The sequence below is a fragment of the Ictidomys tridecemlineatus genome, chromosome 2 (genome assembly GCF_052094955.1).
Source record: "Ictidomys tridecemlineatus isolate mIctTri1 chromosome 2, mIctTri1.hap1, whole genome shotgun sequence".
Classification (NCBI taxonomy): domain Eukaryota; kingdom Metazoa; phylum Chordata; class Mammalia; order Rodentia; family Sciuridae; genus Ictidomys; species Ictidomys tridecemlineatus.
This window is the reverse complement of record NC_135478.1, coordinates 21098305-21115044: the sequence shown is the minus strand read 5'-3', so window position 1 is coordinate 21115044 and position 16740 is coordinate 21098305. Positions and strand designations below refer to the sequence as shown.

At 40.4% G+C, this 16740-nt stretch overlaps 1 protein-coding gene across 1 annotated transcript in view; it reads left to right on the top strand.

Annotated features, from left to right (window-relative positions):
- LOC110599009 (uncharacterized) overlaps positions 1–16740 on the top strand; it is a 61088-nt gene that overhangs the window by 31134 nt on the left and 13214 nt on the right. The gene's annotated exons all lie outside the window — the stretch shown is intronic.

The window sequence follows — 16740 nt, the reverse complement described above, 5'->3', positions numbered from 1 at the left end:
AGCTGGCTCAATGTTGCTTTTTCATGTGCTGCTGGGAATGAAGCTGTCTGATTCTTTCTTCCTGAACAATGGCTGTTTTTATGAGTTCTTGCTTCTCCCAGGCAATATCCCACACAATGGAATCTTTTCTTTTCCATTTGTTTAAGCCATGGACCTTATGGACTCTGTCTGGTTGACTTTTATCTAATGTTTACAGTTAGTGTAGTGTGATAGTGTGAGCTGGGGTATTTTTGTGTGTGAAAAAGAAAAAGAAAAGGGAGATATCCCTGCCCCCTTACCCCCAGCACCAGAAAAAAAGACACTGTGTGGGAAAAAAAAAAAAAAAGCCATAGTCAGAATCAGGGATCAAGTTGGTAGCAAAGGAGGAGGGTAAAAGACGACCCTTGGGGTCAGTGGCTGCCACAGGAGGGATGAGGAATGAGGAAGGAGTACCCCGCTTTGCGGGTGTTGGGTCCACTTTGTATGATTCCCCCATGCTGTGGTATGTGCTTCTTCCCGGTACCCAGGCTGGAGAAATCCTTATGGCAGGAGCCACTGCCTCCCCATCCCCACCCCAGGCCCAGAGGAGCTGGCAGAGACTGGTTGTCACCTGTCTGAAGACCTGCTCTGAGGCAAGGCCAAGCTGACCCCACCTGACCTGGCTGGTCCGATGCAGCAGGCCTGAGCTGGCCTAAGTGCAGAGGTATTTGAACTGTAAGACATTGCCTTTCCTCCCTCTCCCAATGAAAAAGAAACCCCAGCCCCCCTCTGCTCCAGGGGCCCCATTGCTTTTCCATGACTGGTAGTGGATGGGTTTACTGCTCATCGCACACAATTGAGACCCAGACTCTGTCCCTGCAGACAGTCTAACCTATCCTGACACTAGCTTAAGCTGTGACAAAAGATATTTGGATATGCAGAGGTCTGCTTTTGATTTTAGTAGAAATTTCTCTGAATATTTTGGCTCTTCTTGCATCTCCCCTGTTCTTTTAAGATCAGCTTCATGGGCGGTTGTTGAGCTCCTGTTAATGTTGCCATTGGGGTACTGAATAGGAAAGACAGAACTCTGTCCTTTTACAGATTGGAAACTTGGGTTTTAGCAATTATGGGCTAAAGCCATGGGCAGGTCAGGAAGATCAGAAACAATTCATCTTGTGCTATGGTATGGATATGGTTTGAGTGTGCTGAATTTTTTGAAAGGATTTTATATATGGTGGCAATTCCATGTATGATGGAAAGTAGAAATAACTTAGTTATTTTATTCACTTACACAAATATGACCAAGTCACCAAGAGATAAATCATTTTTCTTTCTGCAGACTAATCATTGCCATGATTATCTCTGAACATTTTTTAAATATATCAGCTGTGCATGCCCAAAGTCATAGACTTTTGAACAAATACTTTGTTTTTTAAAAGCTCATTCAACAAAATACTTTTTTTAAATATATAGTTCTATGACTTTTAACACATGGAGAGAGTTGTATAACCACCACAAGCATATACAAAATAGTTCCAGTATCCCAAAGGAAATGCCTTGTGCCTATCCCTTTATAGTCACCCCATCCCATATACTTTTGTAAAAGCTTTTTAAAAACAACAACTTTCTTGAGACCTAATTTGCATACCACATAGTTCATCTGTTTATAATGTAAAGAACTCAGTGGTTTTTGGTGTATTCAAAGAATTGTTAACCATTACTACAACCAAGTTTAGAACACATCTATAAATTATTCCCCATTTTATTCAGTTCTCCAGCCCTTGCAATTACTAATCTTTCCATCTCTATAGATTTGTCTTTCTGCACATTTCCTATAAATGGAATCTAATATGTGCTCTTTTTCATGCACAGCTTCTTTCCCTTAGTATTAAGTGCACCAGCACTTTGTTCCTTTTTATAGTTGGGATAATATTCCATGGTTTGTATGTGTGATATTTTGTTTATTTATTCATCTATGGATGAACTTTTGGATTGTTTCTACTTCTTGGTTGTTTTGAATAAAGCTGCCATGAATGCTCAGAGACAAGTTTTTGTGTGCACATAGGTTTTCATTGCTCCTGGTAATGAAATGTTTGTGAGTAGAATTGCAAGATTGTGTGTGACTCTATATTTAACTTTTTGAGGAACTGCCGAACTGTTTTTCATAATAGCTGCACCATTTTGCATTCCCACTAGCAGTGTACGAGAGCTCCAATTTATCCATGTCCTTGCCAACACTTACTGATTGCCAACACTTACATGTCTCATTGATTATAGACATCCTTGTGGCTATGAAGTAGTATCTCATTGTGATTTTGGTTTGCATTTCCCTATGGATAATGATGTGGAACATTTTTTTCTTGTGCTTCTTGACTTTTGAAATTATCAGGTTGAAATATATCTTGGATAAGTAAATTTCAACATATTCTTAAAATATTCAACCTAAACAGAAACATGCTCTTTTCTTCTATATTATTAACTGATACTAGATTATTTCACCTAGGCAGAAACTTGCAATTATAAAATTAAAAGTATTTTACGCTCTGTTCACTCAAAAGTCTAGGAAAAAGGTAAAAATTCCCACTTCTTAATGTCCCAATCTCAACATTAAAGTCTGAGTTTTTTTTTGTGTCTTAAGCTTTAAGCACATGCCATGTTAGGATACTATATTGAGTAGTTGGTATAGATTTTAAATTCACAGCACAATTTTTTTTTTCCTGGCCTTGATTGTAATCATAGACTGCTCTGTATCCTTTTTGATACTTTTAAGCTTGGTCTTTCCATTTGCTATACTAGGGATTTAAAAATAAAAGTCTTTTGTGGATGCACAAAGTTAAGTACCAAAATTGCCTCAGTTAGAGGAGCCAGTTCCATGTGGATTTGAACCAACCTGTAACCTGAGTCACTCACAGCCACTATTAATAGAACGGGGGCCTGGTGAAGGGCACCTTCGGTGGAGACTTTCAGGAAGGAGCAACTTCCTGGCAGAGACAGACATCAAGATGGAAATAGGGCACCTGTGCATTTTAAGGTACAGTAATTGAAACCATTCAAAATTTCTCTTTGGTATTTAGATCACCTGAGATACCCAGTGCTGCTTTGGATATCAAGGAAAATGGAATATTCTTGTGTAAATGTAGCTGGACCTTATGGTCCTGGAGGGCTGACATCTTGTTTGGTATAAGTGTTTTCTCCTAGAAGACTGGCAGCAGGCTCAAGTGGTGCTTCTTGCATGAGTGAATGAATGAATGGATGAATGAATGCTGGGAGTACTGGATATTGATTGTCAATCCATGTGTGGCCTTTGTCATGCTTTCCCCTCTCCTAAGGGAATCCAGATTTGGTTCTACTCTTGGCCTCCTTTGCAGCTTATTGGGTGGGGGTTGAGGAGGCCTGGGGGCTTCTGCTTGCTCCAGGCCAGTCATGGTGGCCCCATTCCTGCTGGGTTTTGACACTGGCTGCTGTGATCCGGACAGGTCTGCTGTGGTCTGCCTAGGAAGGTCTTCCCCACTGAGTAGGAAGGAGACACGTGGGAAGACTGCCATTCTCTGCCCCAAGATGCTGGCATGGCTGTACATGCTGCCCTCCCGTCTTGTGACCTTAGGAGAACCTAAGGTGAACTCAACCCTGCTTGAGGCCAGCAAGAAAGGAGGGGTGGATTTGGATTCTGGGCTTGGTTCCTTCTTGGACAGGCCACATCTCCCTTCCATAAAGTGTCCTGTAGCCTCGAGAATTCACCTCAGTTAACCTGCCACCTACCCCACATCTGAATAGTTGTGTTCTTAGTCTTAAGTGTTCAAAGAATCCAGGAAATACAACCAACTGAAAGAAAGTTGCATTTTAAATGCCAATAAAACAGAACATGTCATTCTGTGAGCTTCCTTTTAAGGCTGAGCTTGAGCTTCTCTTCCTCCTTTCTGCTTTCCCAGAGCTGCCCTTTGCCCAGGTTGGGGCTATTGTGGCTGCCTTTATTTATGCTCTCCTGGCTTGGCTTATACTTCTGCTGCTCTGCCACAGGGGACATTTAGTTTGGGAATTGGACCTGTCACCAACTTTTAGGTAAATTATTGCTCTAAACCTCTCTCCTCATTTCAAAAATGTACATAATATGCATGTCTGCTGTCTGTTGTAGAGATTTACTGAGATAAGGTGTGTTTGTAAGTGACCTCTTTCCTGTAAGTTCTATTATCATGTAAATCTATATTATGATGACTGTGGACTAGAAGGAACCTTTAAAATCAACCTGACTTATCTCGGGGCTGATTCAGGGGTTTCCCCTACTATCCAGAGTGGACTTGCCCATTGTTTTTTGGGCCATTTGTATTGTAAGGCTGAACTTGCCTACCTTCCATCCCATGGCTGTATTTAAGTGATTCTATTTGACTCAGATACTCTGCATGTAAGCACCCATGCTCTGCTTCCAGCAGCGCTCAGAGCTGTGCAGAAATGTTTCTCACAGTATACTGCTAAAGACTTAAAACAGTTGAAGCAGTCCAAATCACCACCACAGGGTAACTGGTCAAGTTATGATTTGTCCATTCAGCAGATTTGTCTGCATCTGTAAAAGCTAAAGAAGCATCTTTACCAGCAATGATAAGAACTGATCTCAGGTTACTGCTGGGCAAGAGAATCAAAGTGCAAAACTGTGTGTAAAGCATGCTGCCTTTTAAAGAAATATGGGTCTAGGCACGTAATCAAAAGTTAACATGCCATAGGTTAAAAGATATCATTTGCTTTATGTACCTATAAGAAAAGTAATGTTATGAAGTTAGCACGGTAAGGTACCATTGACTATAAGACATACCTTGATTTCAGAGATTTTAAAATGGAGAAAGAGTGCATCATCTTAAGAGACTTATTCTTTACCCTCTCCTTGTGCTTTAACTGTAAGACAGAGTGCACGTTTTCCCAATTTAAAAGAAATCTAGGTGTGTATGTATATATTACATGTATGTGTGAGTATACATATGCACATATGCATACATATGATGTAAGTAGGATTTGGACTTTGGGGAAGCTATGTCCTTCTCTATATGTGCAGATTTGAGTTCTACACTGCGCTTCTCCCCTCCCCGACCATGGGAACCAAGTTAACTATTTTAGAAAGATACCAACTTGTCTTCACTAGTAGGTTCTCTACCAGTCTTTATGGATTCTAGAAAAATTTTGCAAACAGTGGTGGGGTGAGAACCGGGGGTCGTTTCTGCTTTGCCTCTCAGCAGGCTTCAGCTGTTGGCTTGTTTCCCTGTGGATATTTTCATACATTTTCCTATAAGAGTATGTGTGAAGGGTCACACATAATTTTCTTTACTTTTTGTATTGTATTTTAAAAAATGATCCAGCTGGGTAAGTTTATTATGGTCTAGGAGAAATCTTGAAGTGACTAATTCCAGAGTGTTTTTTCCTGCCACAGAGAGATTGTTAGCTATGGTGGGCAGAGGCCCATTCTAGGCAAGGTGTTGGGTAACAGATTTGTGTCCTGACTTCATATTTGCCATTATGTTTTCCTCTTCTGTAAAATGGGAACAGTGATGCTGGCTCTTACTGTCTCATAGATTTGTGAGGAATGAATAACTTACATAACTGACACATACTTAGTATGGACACTTATGCAGCAAAGGCATGAAGGACAAGGTTATATGCATATAGCAGTGATTCAAAGCATTTGGTTGATATTTATCATTTTTTTCCTGCATAAATAATGTCATTTCTTTAAAATATTCTGTTCTTGTCTCTTCATCCCAGAGAACAAAGTCAGTAAGACAGGTGGGGCAAATGCATAGTAGGTTTTGAAGAAATCCCATTAGCAATAGACAAAGCATATAAAAGCCCCATCACAGCAGAACTCAAATTCTATTTGGGGGAACCCGGTGGAACTCACGTTCTGTTTGGAGTAAATGGACAGTAAACAGATGAGTAAATTATTATATATTAGAATAGTTTCTAAGCATAAAAATAAAGAAGGGGGTATCGCATGTTGGAAGGGCATGCAGTTTTCGACAGGATTGGTCAGGACTTATAAGGGACTAATGTGTCAGCTAAGGTATGGAAATACCTTTTGGAGGAGGAGATTCCAGCTAGCAGGAGCAGTAGGTACAAGACCCAGAGTTCGAGGAACAGAGAGAAGGCCATTGTTAAATTACTTCTTATGGAAGCTTTTTAAAAAATATTGAGTAGACCATTCAACAAAAATAATTTTAGGTGCACTTAAAACTCTAAAGAGTGATCAAATGGCTACACGGACTAGAGCCAATATCTTTCCCAAGGGAACTACAGTGTTGTCCCCTTGCATTTGAGAAAGTAGAGACAGGGCAGTTTTGACACTGCAGGCCCCTGTAGTAGAGTAGTAGGTGAGGGGCTCCTTTCTTTAGCATGGCCTCTCTGAGCATCTTACCAGCTTATAGTCACAGCCTGTCATTGGGAACAGGCCTGAATGTGAACACTGTCACATTAATGTCACATCTGCTTGTCAGGTGTTTTGCAGTCCCTTGGTGATCTCATCAGTTTCATTTCAGAGCTAATAAATGACCTCTAAGGGATTAATGACTTATGAAGAGGAACTTTGTAAAAACTCAGGTATGCTTCAGGCCTTGAAGATGACCTTAAGTTTATGTTTGAAAAATCTTTATTATGGTACAATTACAGGTTTACAGAAAAGTTGCCAAGAGAGTAAAGAGAGTTCCCATATACCCTTGACTCAGCTTTCCCTAATGTTAACATCCAACATGGCCATTGACCTTTGGTTTTTAAGAGTGATGGGGTTGTGTGTGTCCACCCACACCCACACCCACACCCACACGTGTACATGCACACCGTGAGGCAGGCAGCCCTGTTATCTGCTGTTCTTTTGATAGCTCATCACACACACCCCTTCTGGGTAGAGACTGGACTCTGGCCCAGGCAAAAGCAGGCAAGGAGCTACTTTGAAGCCAGAGTTCCAAAAGCAGGAGATATGGGCAGAACAATCAGCTGTCAAGAGAGCTCTGAGGATCATGTGAACTCAGTGCCACTTGAACTTTATTTAGTAAAAGATCGGCCTGAGATACTTAATATAGACATCCCAGCTATCATGTGAGAATTCCATTCTCTTCAAGTAAAAATACGAGGGACTTTGGGAATGTTCACTTTTGTTTGTGTTATTTGAAGATATCTCACTTCTTTCTTGTCTTTTTTTATAAACCAGAAGACCAGCAACAAATACCAAGTTTGTTAGTTTGTGAATCAGGAGCAATAGGCCCAATATCCATTCATCTGCCTGGATTTTTGCTTTATTCAGTAGTACTTTGCCCTGGAAGAGATCCAGGTTGCTTTGGAAAGGGGTATTAAATTCAAATGATGACAGCCATCAGCACTCATTTTGGGGCTTAGGAAAGAGCCCACACCCTTCTAGGATGCTGGCGCCACCCTTCAGAGTGCAGCTGTCTTTGGTGGAGATGGTGAGGCAGCTGCTTCTGGCCAAAGCTGCTCAATTGGCAGAAGGGACATTGAAATTGCAATTCAAGCCATGGCGGAGGAGAATCCCACAGCAGATGAGGTTTTGTCTGTGGACACGTCACTTTTTTAGTATGTCTGCTTTTTGTGGATGAGATGGAATTTTCCAGAAACAGGAGTACAATGCTACAAGTTATTCTTGTGGAAATCCCTTATTCTCTTGGTGGGCTATTGCCATTATCAGTAGATGCAAACAAATTCCTTCTGTGTGCTGGGTATGGTGGTGCACACCTGTAATCCCAGTAGCTTGGGAGGCTGAGGCAGGAGGATCCCGAGTTCAAAGCCAGTCTCAGCAAAAGCAAGGCACTAAACTACTCAGTAGACCCTGTCTCTAAATAAAATACAAAAAAAAAAAAAAAGGCTGGTGATGTGGCTCAGTGGTTGACTGCCTCTGAGTTCAATCCCCAGTACCATAAAAAAAAAAAAAAAATCTGAGATTTTTATTTCGTTGACTGAGGATAGATTTTTCAAATTTTTGAAAAAAATTTTTCTCTACCTGCATCAATTTAGAAAAATAAAGCTTGCATCTACATATTTAGAAAGTTCCGATGATGCTTTTAGTATTACAAAAAAATTGCCTCAGAGACTATTTTAAAACTTTTCCGAAGCTCCAAACCAGTGACTATATTGCTATGCCTCTGAAGAAACTTTGAGTAATAACACTTCGGAGGCTTGTTTGTTTTGGTGGTTTTTCTCTTCTCCCTTGTGCATACTATTTATTTGTGAAATACAGTTGTGTCAGTGTTGTCCATATGCCTTAAAACTATGTATTTTGCCGTCAAGAAAGAGTGTAACAGTGCTGGGTCTTTAACGAAGACTTTCAGCCTGCTGCAAATTATAATTTTTATCAGTGAAGGTTTCATGTCGTGGGAAAACAGTGCCCAACAGCCCCGTCTCCTGCCTGGCTGCACTCGCTGTGGCTGGTCCTGAGAAGCTGGACAGCCTTTAGCTCTACAGATGGAACGAGGGGCACTTTCACCTGTGGAATTTCTCTTCCTGTAGTTGCCTTGGGAGATGGATAACATCACTCCTGTTATTTAGGTTCAGAAGATGTACTGCAGAAAATTTAAGAAGCTCAACTAAGATCTGCACCAGTTGTGAGTAGTGAAGTCAGAATTCCAGGCTTAGTTTTCAGTCCCAAATGCAGTACTCATTCTTCCAGACCAGGGCTCAGCAAAGTGACCCCTGGACCAAAGCTGTCCCACCCACTGTTGTAAATAAAATTTTATTGGAATACAGCCTCATCCAGTTTTTGCATTTTATCTGTGGCTAAATAGAAGGACTGGCCACCTGAGCTTCTTCCATCCAAAGAATTGTGAGGAAATAATAAACCATTGTTGTTTTTGCTGATAGGTTTTGGGGCGGTTTGTTATACATCAGTGGATAAAATGAAATGTCCCAAGACATTTCAAAATGAGATAAGACCCAAAAGGAGACCTCAGATGCCTTCTGGGTTGGATGGTAGTAGCACATCACAAAAACACGGATCCTCCCATGTTGGTGTTGGAAGACTTTGAGAAGTGAAACAAAGTTGAGCTCCCTTTCTGAGTTACCCAAATGTAATTCCTAAGAACTCTAAAATATTACCAATGGAATCTGGAGAGCTATCTTACAGATATGATAAGCATAGAATACTTGTTTCTTTATTTTGAACTTGTCATGGAAAATCAGTGTATAATAAACATTTTAAGTAGCTTACAGAATGTTTCCTAAAATAACTGAAGTTAAAACATTTGTACTAGACTTCCTGGAAATGAAAAGCTTTTCTGAAAATGATTTATGAGTGGATTTTACCCTATGATACTAAGGGTATATTTTCAATTCATGGGTTATACTTAATTAAGTAGCTGTATTTAAAAAAATAGTTGAGTAAAGGCTGATCAATTTGATATTGCTTGATTCTAATCAGATTTCACTGATAGTGAAAGTCATAGAAGTAGGTGTTCAAGCATGTGTCTTTTTGTAGCTTTGAATCTATGATGTGCACTGAGCAGGCCTGCCCACATACATGGTCACCACACTTTCTAATGTCAGAGCTGATTATTTCATCTAACTCACTGGACATCTCAGGTGAGCTTTGCAGCTAGATATGTTGCTACAGTTGCCCACCAGGTAAAGGCCAAGCTCTTTGTAGCAACTATAACTACAACTACTATAACACAGGTTATAGTGGTAGGTAGTGGCGTTCCTAGAGTTTTGACCAGCTGGCCTAGATCTACCCCCAGTAACCTCCCCAGCTCCAGCCCCCCTGAATCTTAAGCTCTACCCACATTGAACATTTTCATACTCCTGCTAAAAATGCTTTCCAGGTCTTTCCAACTAAACAACTCGCCCCCCCCCCACCACCTACCCCCAGCAACAAAGGAAAAAAGAAAAAAGAAAAAACCTTCCTGGTTATGAATATTTTACACTTTTTTATCCAGACTAATTTTAGAATTGTCTGTGCCCCTACCACTACTGTCAACAAACTTATTAAATAAAATGCAAGATTGATTTTTTGCAGTTTTTATTTAAAAAAATTTTGTAGTCCTTTGACTGTCTGAAGTGTGCACAGAGTATTGGATGAAAAGTGACTTTGATACTTTCTTTCCTTCTGAGGGTTTGCTACTAATTTTCTTTATAATTATGTTTATTTCCTTCTGTTTATGTTCTGTTTTGGGGTTCCCCATCTTCATTGACTTAATATCTTGATGATGTAAAACATCAATGCCTTTTTTGAGAGAAACAATAAACTATCCAGAAATTTATTTAAAATTTAAAATTTATTTATATGTGGTTCTGAGAATGGAAACTAGTGCCTCACACATGCTAGGAAAGCGCTCTACCATTGAGCCACAACCCCAGCTCTTTAATGCCTTTCTTTTTTCACTTAGTAATATATTCCAGTTTATGGGGATCAATCTATCTATCTATCTATCTATCTATCTATCTATCTATCTATCTATCTATCATCTATCTACCTATCTATCTATTTTTCTTTCTTTCTCTCTAGCAGCAAAGCATTCTATTATTTGGTTAAATAAACTCTTGCATAATTAAGATTGCTGCCAGTATTTCTCTCCTACATTTCATGTCATAACAAACAACTTTATGTGGTTTTAGAAAATGTTTTACCATTTTTTGCATATTTCTGAATATTTTAATTTTGCTATAAAATATAGCACTTTATTTTCCATTAGATTGTCTAACTGGTTCTTGTTAAGGATATGAATGTCATTGATTTTTGTGTAACATAGTGGTAGAATTTTTGTACTATATCCTTCTACTTTACTAAGTCCCTTTATTGTTTGAGTTAGTCTTATTATTATTTCTCTTGGGTTTCCAAGTATATAATAATATTATTAGCAAAGGGATAATTTAGCTTCTTTTCCTCTTCTTATGCTGCTAAGTTTTTCCTTTGGTCTAATGTGTGCTGATATCCTCACTGCATTGTAATGCAGTAGTAGAGATAGTGGGCATCCTTGTTTTGTTCTAATCTTACTGAGAGTGCCACTGGTATTTATCCGCTGGGAAAGAGGTTGGCTCTAGTCTGTGGGGCATGATGTGTATTCATGTTATTTTATGGAATATTTTTCTTGGAACTATAGTGTTGAATTTTATTAAAAAGTTTTTTCGTATTGATGAATATAATCCTGGGTTTTGCTCCTTAAATCTAATAATATGGTAGATTATACTAATGAACTTTAAAATGTTGAACCATCCTTATATTCCTGGTTAGATAGGTCTCATGATCTAATTTCATGTCCTGTAATTAGGATTATTTGGTCGTTGAATGTCTAATAAAATTCCTCTGTGAAATTCTGGCTGTGAATTGACAAAAGAATTTGATGAAGAAAATTCTCATTTTGTGAAGTCTAAGGATTCAAAAAAAACTTTTATGTTGGGTTATATATCTGCAATTTTAGGTATAAAAAATAAACTATCCAGAAATTTATTTAAAATCTATCCCTTTCCAGACATTCTTTTTTAACTGGAATATTGCAAAATGGCATTGATATAGGAAAGAGGACCTGCCAAGATCAGACTTCATTCTGTGATTATGGAAGCAAAACCATTCTAGAACTTCGCCCATTTTTCTGTGTAACATGCTAATAGAGGCTAGACAAATAAAAAAGGGATAAAACTAGCTGCACACACGAGTGGTGGGGACTGTGGCAAGTTGGACAGCAGATTATAACTCCTAACCAAATGCTCCTTCTCAGAAACATCTCAGGAATATGAGCCTGATGTTGCTTGACCTCCAAATTTATCTAGAGGCTTCATATCTAGAATTTTTTTAATGTGATTTTTAAGACTTAGCAATTAATTAGAGGCCCATTGTAGGCCAAATACAACTCATTTTGTAAAAATGTGACCCCCATCCGCTCTTCTGAGTGCAGGCAGGTGGGGTGGTTCTGACATGGTAAGTGTCTTGTGTCTTAGACGGGACTGGCTGCTCAACTTTCGGTCGTGAAGAGGAAGCTCTGAAGGTTGTCAGATCCACCAAAGCCACGGAGAGATGCTGCTTGCTCTGTAGCAGAATGAATGATCTTGGAAAGAAAAAGAGATGGCCTAGCTGATGTGGATGATGACTCCTCTGAGCAAGGTCCTGAGCAGTAAACACGTGGGACCTCCCGTGGTTGGTGCCATGGGGTGGTGCCTGGTGAGGACCAGTGAGGAGCGAGTACTCTTGCTTGGCAAGGTTGACTCAGTCCCCCTGCCTGCCATCCATCCAATCCCTTGCCTTTGAGTTTCCTCTTTCCATTTCCTATCGTTCTCTTGCTTTTATACATTGTGCTTATCATGGCCCACTCACTCCAGGGGACTGTTCTGACTACTTCCCTAGTGACAACCTGTCAGTTTCAGCAAGAAAGCCTATTTGGGTTCCTCTTTCTTGGGGAGTTGGAGAACATGCTTCTTTGAGTCCCTCTGTAGCTCTAGCCCCTGACCTCAGTTTCCTGGGCTGATCTTATACAGAGCTCTTGGCTTCTATCCCCAGTACCACACATTCCTAATTATTTGTGTTGCTTCTTGGGTCAGCCTGAGGTCTGCTTTGGATTACTTACTAAAAGTAGCTGATAAACAAATCAAGCTGTGGTTTCCATTTATTCTCTTGTTCTTTCCAGATGCCTGTGTTAATGCTTTTGTAGAGACTTTTCTCCTTTACTATCAAACTGGTTTAAGTCCAGTATCTGATTTTTCATGTGGACCAAAAACCCATTTGCCTTTCTGTGGATTATGTAAAATTAATGAAATCAGGGGATACTTTTCTCCACATATGCCTGGAGTATGACTTGCTCATTGAAGGAATTTTTATGCAGTCCAATTTGTCTTGATAATTAGGAACATAAATGATTTATTTATTGATTATATTAAAACACTTATTGTAAGGGGCAATATTTGTAGAGAAGTAGCTATATCCATGCTGAGATGTTTCTTCCCACTTGATCCCACATTGAAGTCAGAATATAGTGACAACTTCTGTTTCCATAGCTGCAGAATCTGTTTTCAAAAACACAAGACTGTGATCTCAGTGTAGTCGAGTGCACACTGAGAAGCTGATATGGAAATAGAAATGAGGCTTTATTCAAAATACAAACTTTAAAACAAAAACTTCCTGTTCCCTTTTGGTGAGTGGGTGAGATCCCCACCCCTCCTTTTCAGGTTTTGTAGTTTTCCAGGTTAATTTCAGAAGTTGACTGTGAAGGGATCCTAGCTGACTGTCATTTGATCGTTTCATTCAGGAAGCCCCTCAAACATTTCCTAATATGACAGATGAATCACTGGAAATTTATTGTACTTTATAGGTTGCTGCAGTTGTGATTGACCCGCCAGGTCACTGTAAAGACAGAAGAGTTGGTGTGGCTTATTTCAGCGGGCTTAGGCAGAAAGGGTGAGTCATTAAATTCATTCATTCACTTGAGTTCTGTGATGTTCGAGGCACTAAGGGCACACTAGGGTGAACTAAACAGGCAGAAGTGAGTCTTCATTCAGTTTTTGCTCTTACAGGAAGCATGGAAGTTTGTGCATTGTCTAGGGTAGGAAAATGCTGGTTGGAATAGGGTCCCATTTCTCCAACAGGCTGACCTCCATTTCTGGGGGATTATCTCAAGAGGTGACCCAGAGCTGTCTGTCATTCATTGAGCATTTTCTCTGCTAAGAGTGCATTTTTCCTCACTTTAGTGTATTATTCATTCTCTGTGACGACCCCGCACTGTTAGGGGCTGCTATTACTTTCCACTTTGTTGATGAGAAGGAGGGTCGTAGGGGTTAACTGACTTTAACTTGCTGAACATGACAGTTACTAATGCTGACCATGTCTTTTTGTCCCCAAAGGGGTTGAGCTTGTAGTAGAAGGACTTCAGGAAATGCATTTGTGGTTATGTGGTCGCGTTTAGGAAATGTGCTCACATCCAGGTTATTTGAAAAGTGCTGGTGGGTAGGACAGTACAGCAGTGCTAAGGTGACTCAACCCTGGAGACGGAAGGGCTGGACAGTCATGTTGGAGGCCAGCCAAGGATATAATAAGGAGGAGTAACAGGGGACTGTTGGTGTAGTCCTGGGTGGGGACCCAATGCCCGTGATGATGAAATTCTACCGGAAATGTTCTTTAATTACATTTGTCATTTTTCTTGTTTTTATGTAAATAAAGATCCCAATCTACCACTTTCCCACTTAATCTGCCCTGAGCATCCTTTTTCTGCATTGCCATTGGAGATGGTGTTACAGTGAGGAGGGTGCAGATGTGTTATCTGGACAGACCATGTCTTATTGAATTGAAATTCATATTCCAACTTACAAGTGTTATGCAGATGCTAAGATGAGGAAAGTTAAATCTCTATGCATGGTTATGATTTTTCTTAGAAAATAGTTGTAGAAGTGGAATTGGTTTTGACAACATGTACCTTTGTGTGTGTGAGGTCATCTCCCATGTCCCTGTCAGCACTAGGTTATAATTAGAATAAAAGCATGCCAATTTGATAGGTAACATAATCTCTTATACTTACTTTAATTATCACTGATTTAATGACTAGTTCTATTTTTTCCTGAAAACTTATTACTGTATTTTCTTTAATAAAAGATTCATATGTGGATATTTTATTGTGGGTTTAAACATTTTTTGGTGTGAAAAGATCTTCATAATTTCTTTGAGTACATTGGTCTTGAAATTGACAGTATCTTATAATCTTAATTTTTTTTTCCATGTAAGGTCATTGTCCCAGCTTTTTGTTATGAAAAATTTTCAAATCTATGTAAGTGATAAGTGCAGAATACAATAAACTGTGTGAGTATTTGCCTTATACATTTACTTTTTTAGGCATGTTTGCCATGTGTAATAGTTTTAAATAGGCTTGAGTTCAATACCCATCGCACCTCTCAATTCTTAGGACTCTAGGCAAATTACTACCAGCCTGAGTTTGGCCATCAGCATCTTGAACAGGGTGATGGTGCTGGCCCAACAGCTGCCATGAGTTTGGGGCAAAGACTCCCAGGTATTACCCCAGGTCTGGCTGAGCACTGCACAGTAAATGCAATCAATAATATGCTTTTCCTAATTAGCATTATTATGATTTTTAAAAAAGCTCTTAGTGCAGTAAAACCAGAACCTGCTAGCCAAGGTGGCCATGCCTTTAACCCCAGCTATTCAAAGGCAGGAGGATGATTACAAGTTTTAGGTAAGCAGGGCAACATAGCAAGACCATGTCTCAATAGAACTGTTCTCTCCCTCCCCATCCCATGTTCCTGGGCCTCTTTCTCACTCTAGATATTATATAAGCTTTATCCTGGAGTGTGAGGGCTCAGCAGTGCTGTTGTTGGCTGGGTGAAGTTCATTACTAATTCAGGGCTGTGCACTGGAGGGCTAGTAAGGCCTCCTGTGCTTGCCCATGGATTTCAACTCATATTCTACTGTTTTTTTCCTCTCCCAGGGACCCTGTGCCCATTCAAAGTGAAGGCATGTGCAGTGTGGGCTGCCGGGGTTCATAGTTAAGGCATTTGGCCCTTCCCAGGCAAGATTCTCCTCTTCAAAGCAATAGCTTTCCAGCCTGGAATCTCAGGTTTCTTTACAGGGATTTGTTATAAAGTTACCATTCTTGTAGCCCTTCTGGGCTTTGGCTAGACTCCAAACTTCTTCCTCAATGTAAAGAGAGCCCAGCTACAATTTCTGGTTCTCTGGTTGGGGCTTGCACCAAGATGTGGCATATTACCGCTGTGATGCTTCTCTGAGAACTGCCTCTGTTCTGCCTGCTGCCCATCAGGCTGGCCTTGTGCCCCTTGGCTGGCAGGATTAAGTGTCCGAGGGCCACCATTTACCCAGATAAGCAATTCTGTTGGCCTGGGTTGCTGAGAAAGCCCTTCTGCAGAGCAACACACTATAGTTTCTGTTCCCTACACTAGCCTGGGAGTGCTGTCTCAGGAATTGACAGTCAAATTTTGACTGCCCTCTGCAGCTTATAGAGTCTCTCAGATGATATATGTCTGTTCTTGGCCCGGTCCAGCTTGTCCACTAAACTTACTTTGTGCTGGAAGATACATAAAAGTTCCACTGGGGCTGAAAGAAGAGAGGCAAGCCGGGAGTAGGCTCCCTGTGTAGCCTCTCCCCCTGGTCTCCTTTGGCAGGAGAGGGAGCTATTTATGGCACTTTAAAAAAAATTTGCTGCCGCCAGCTAGAGAGAGACAGGGACTATTACGTAAGGCTGTGAGCGCGCGCTGTATTTTTGTTCTCTTTTTCTCCCTTATTCTAGGAGACAGAGATGGGCTTACAGAAGGCAGCGTGGCTGGGCATTTCTGTTCTCCCAATTGCAGCAGAATTATTTTTGGAACCGGGGATTTGGTCACATGACAGCAGTTTTCATTCATGAGCCCCAGATCGATTCAATGTTTTCATCTTTACTTCATAGGCATTTATTGGGGGTAGTGTGTGTGTTAGTGGGTTTGCATCCTGAGCAAGGGTTAGAGAGGAGAGTGAGTTGGATTCTGGAACTGAATTGGGTCAATTCTCCAGTTGCTGAGTTCTGCAAATTTTCTCTGAGTGATGCTGATTTCTTTACTATTTGGGGGCTTTGACTTTCCCCAGAGGAAGGTATAACCTTAAAAGTGGCATTTGATTCATGCGTGTGTGCATTTGTGTGCGTGTGTGTGTGTGTCTAAGAGTGTGCAATATGTGGAAGCTAGAGAGTAAAAAGGAAAACAAAGGTGGGGGAATCTCATGAAAATGGAAAGGGAGGTCAGTAGAGGAAAGGGGGCAGTAAGAAGGGAAGGAGTGGAAAAGTGGTGGGGAGTGATATTGGCCAAACTGTATTGTTCTATTTT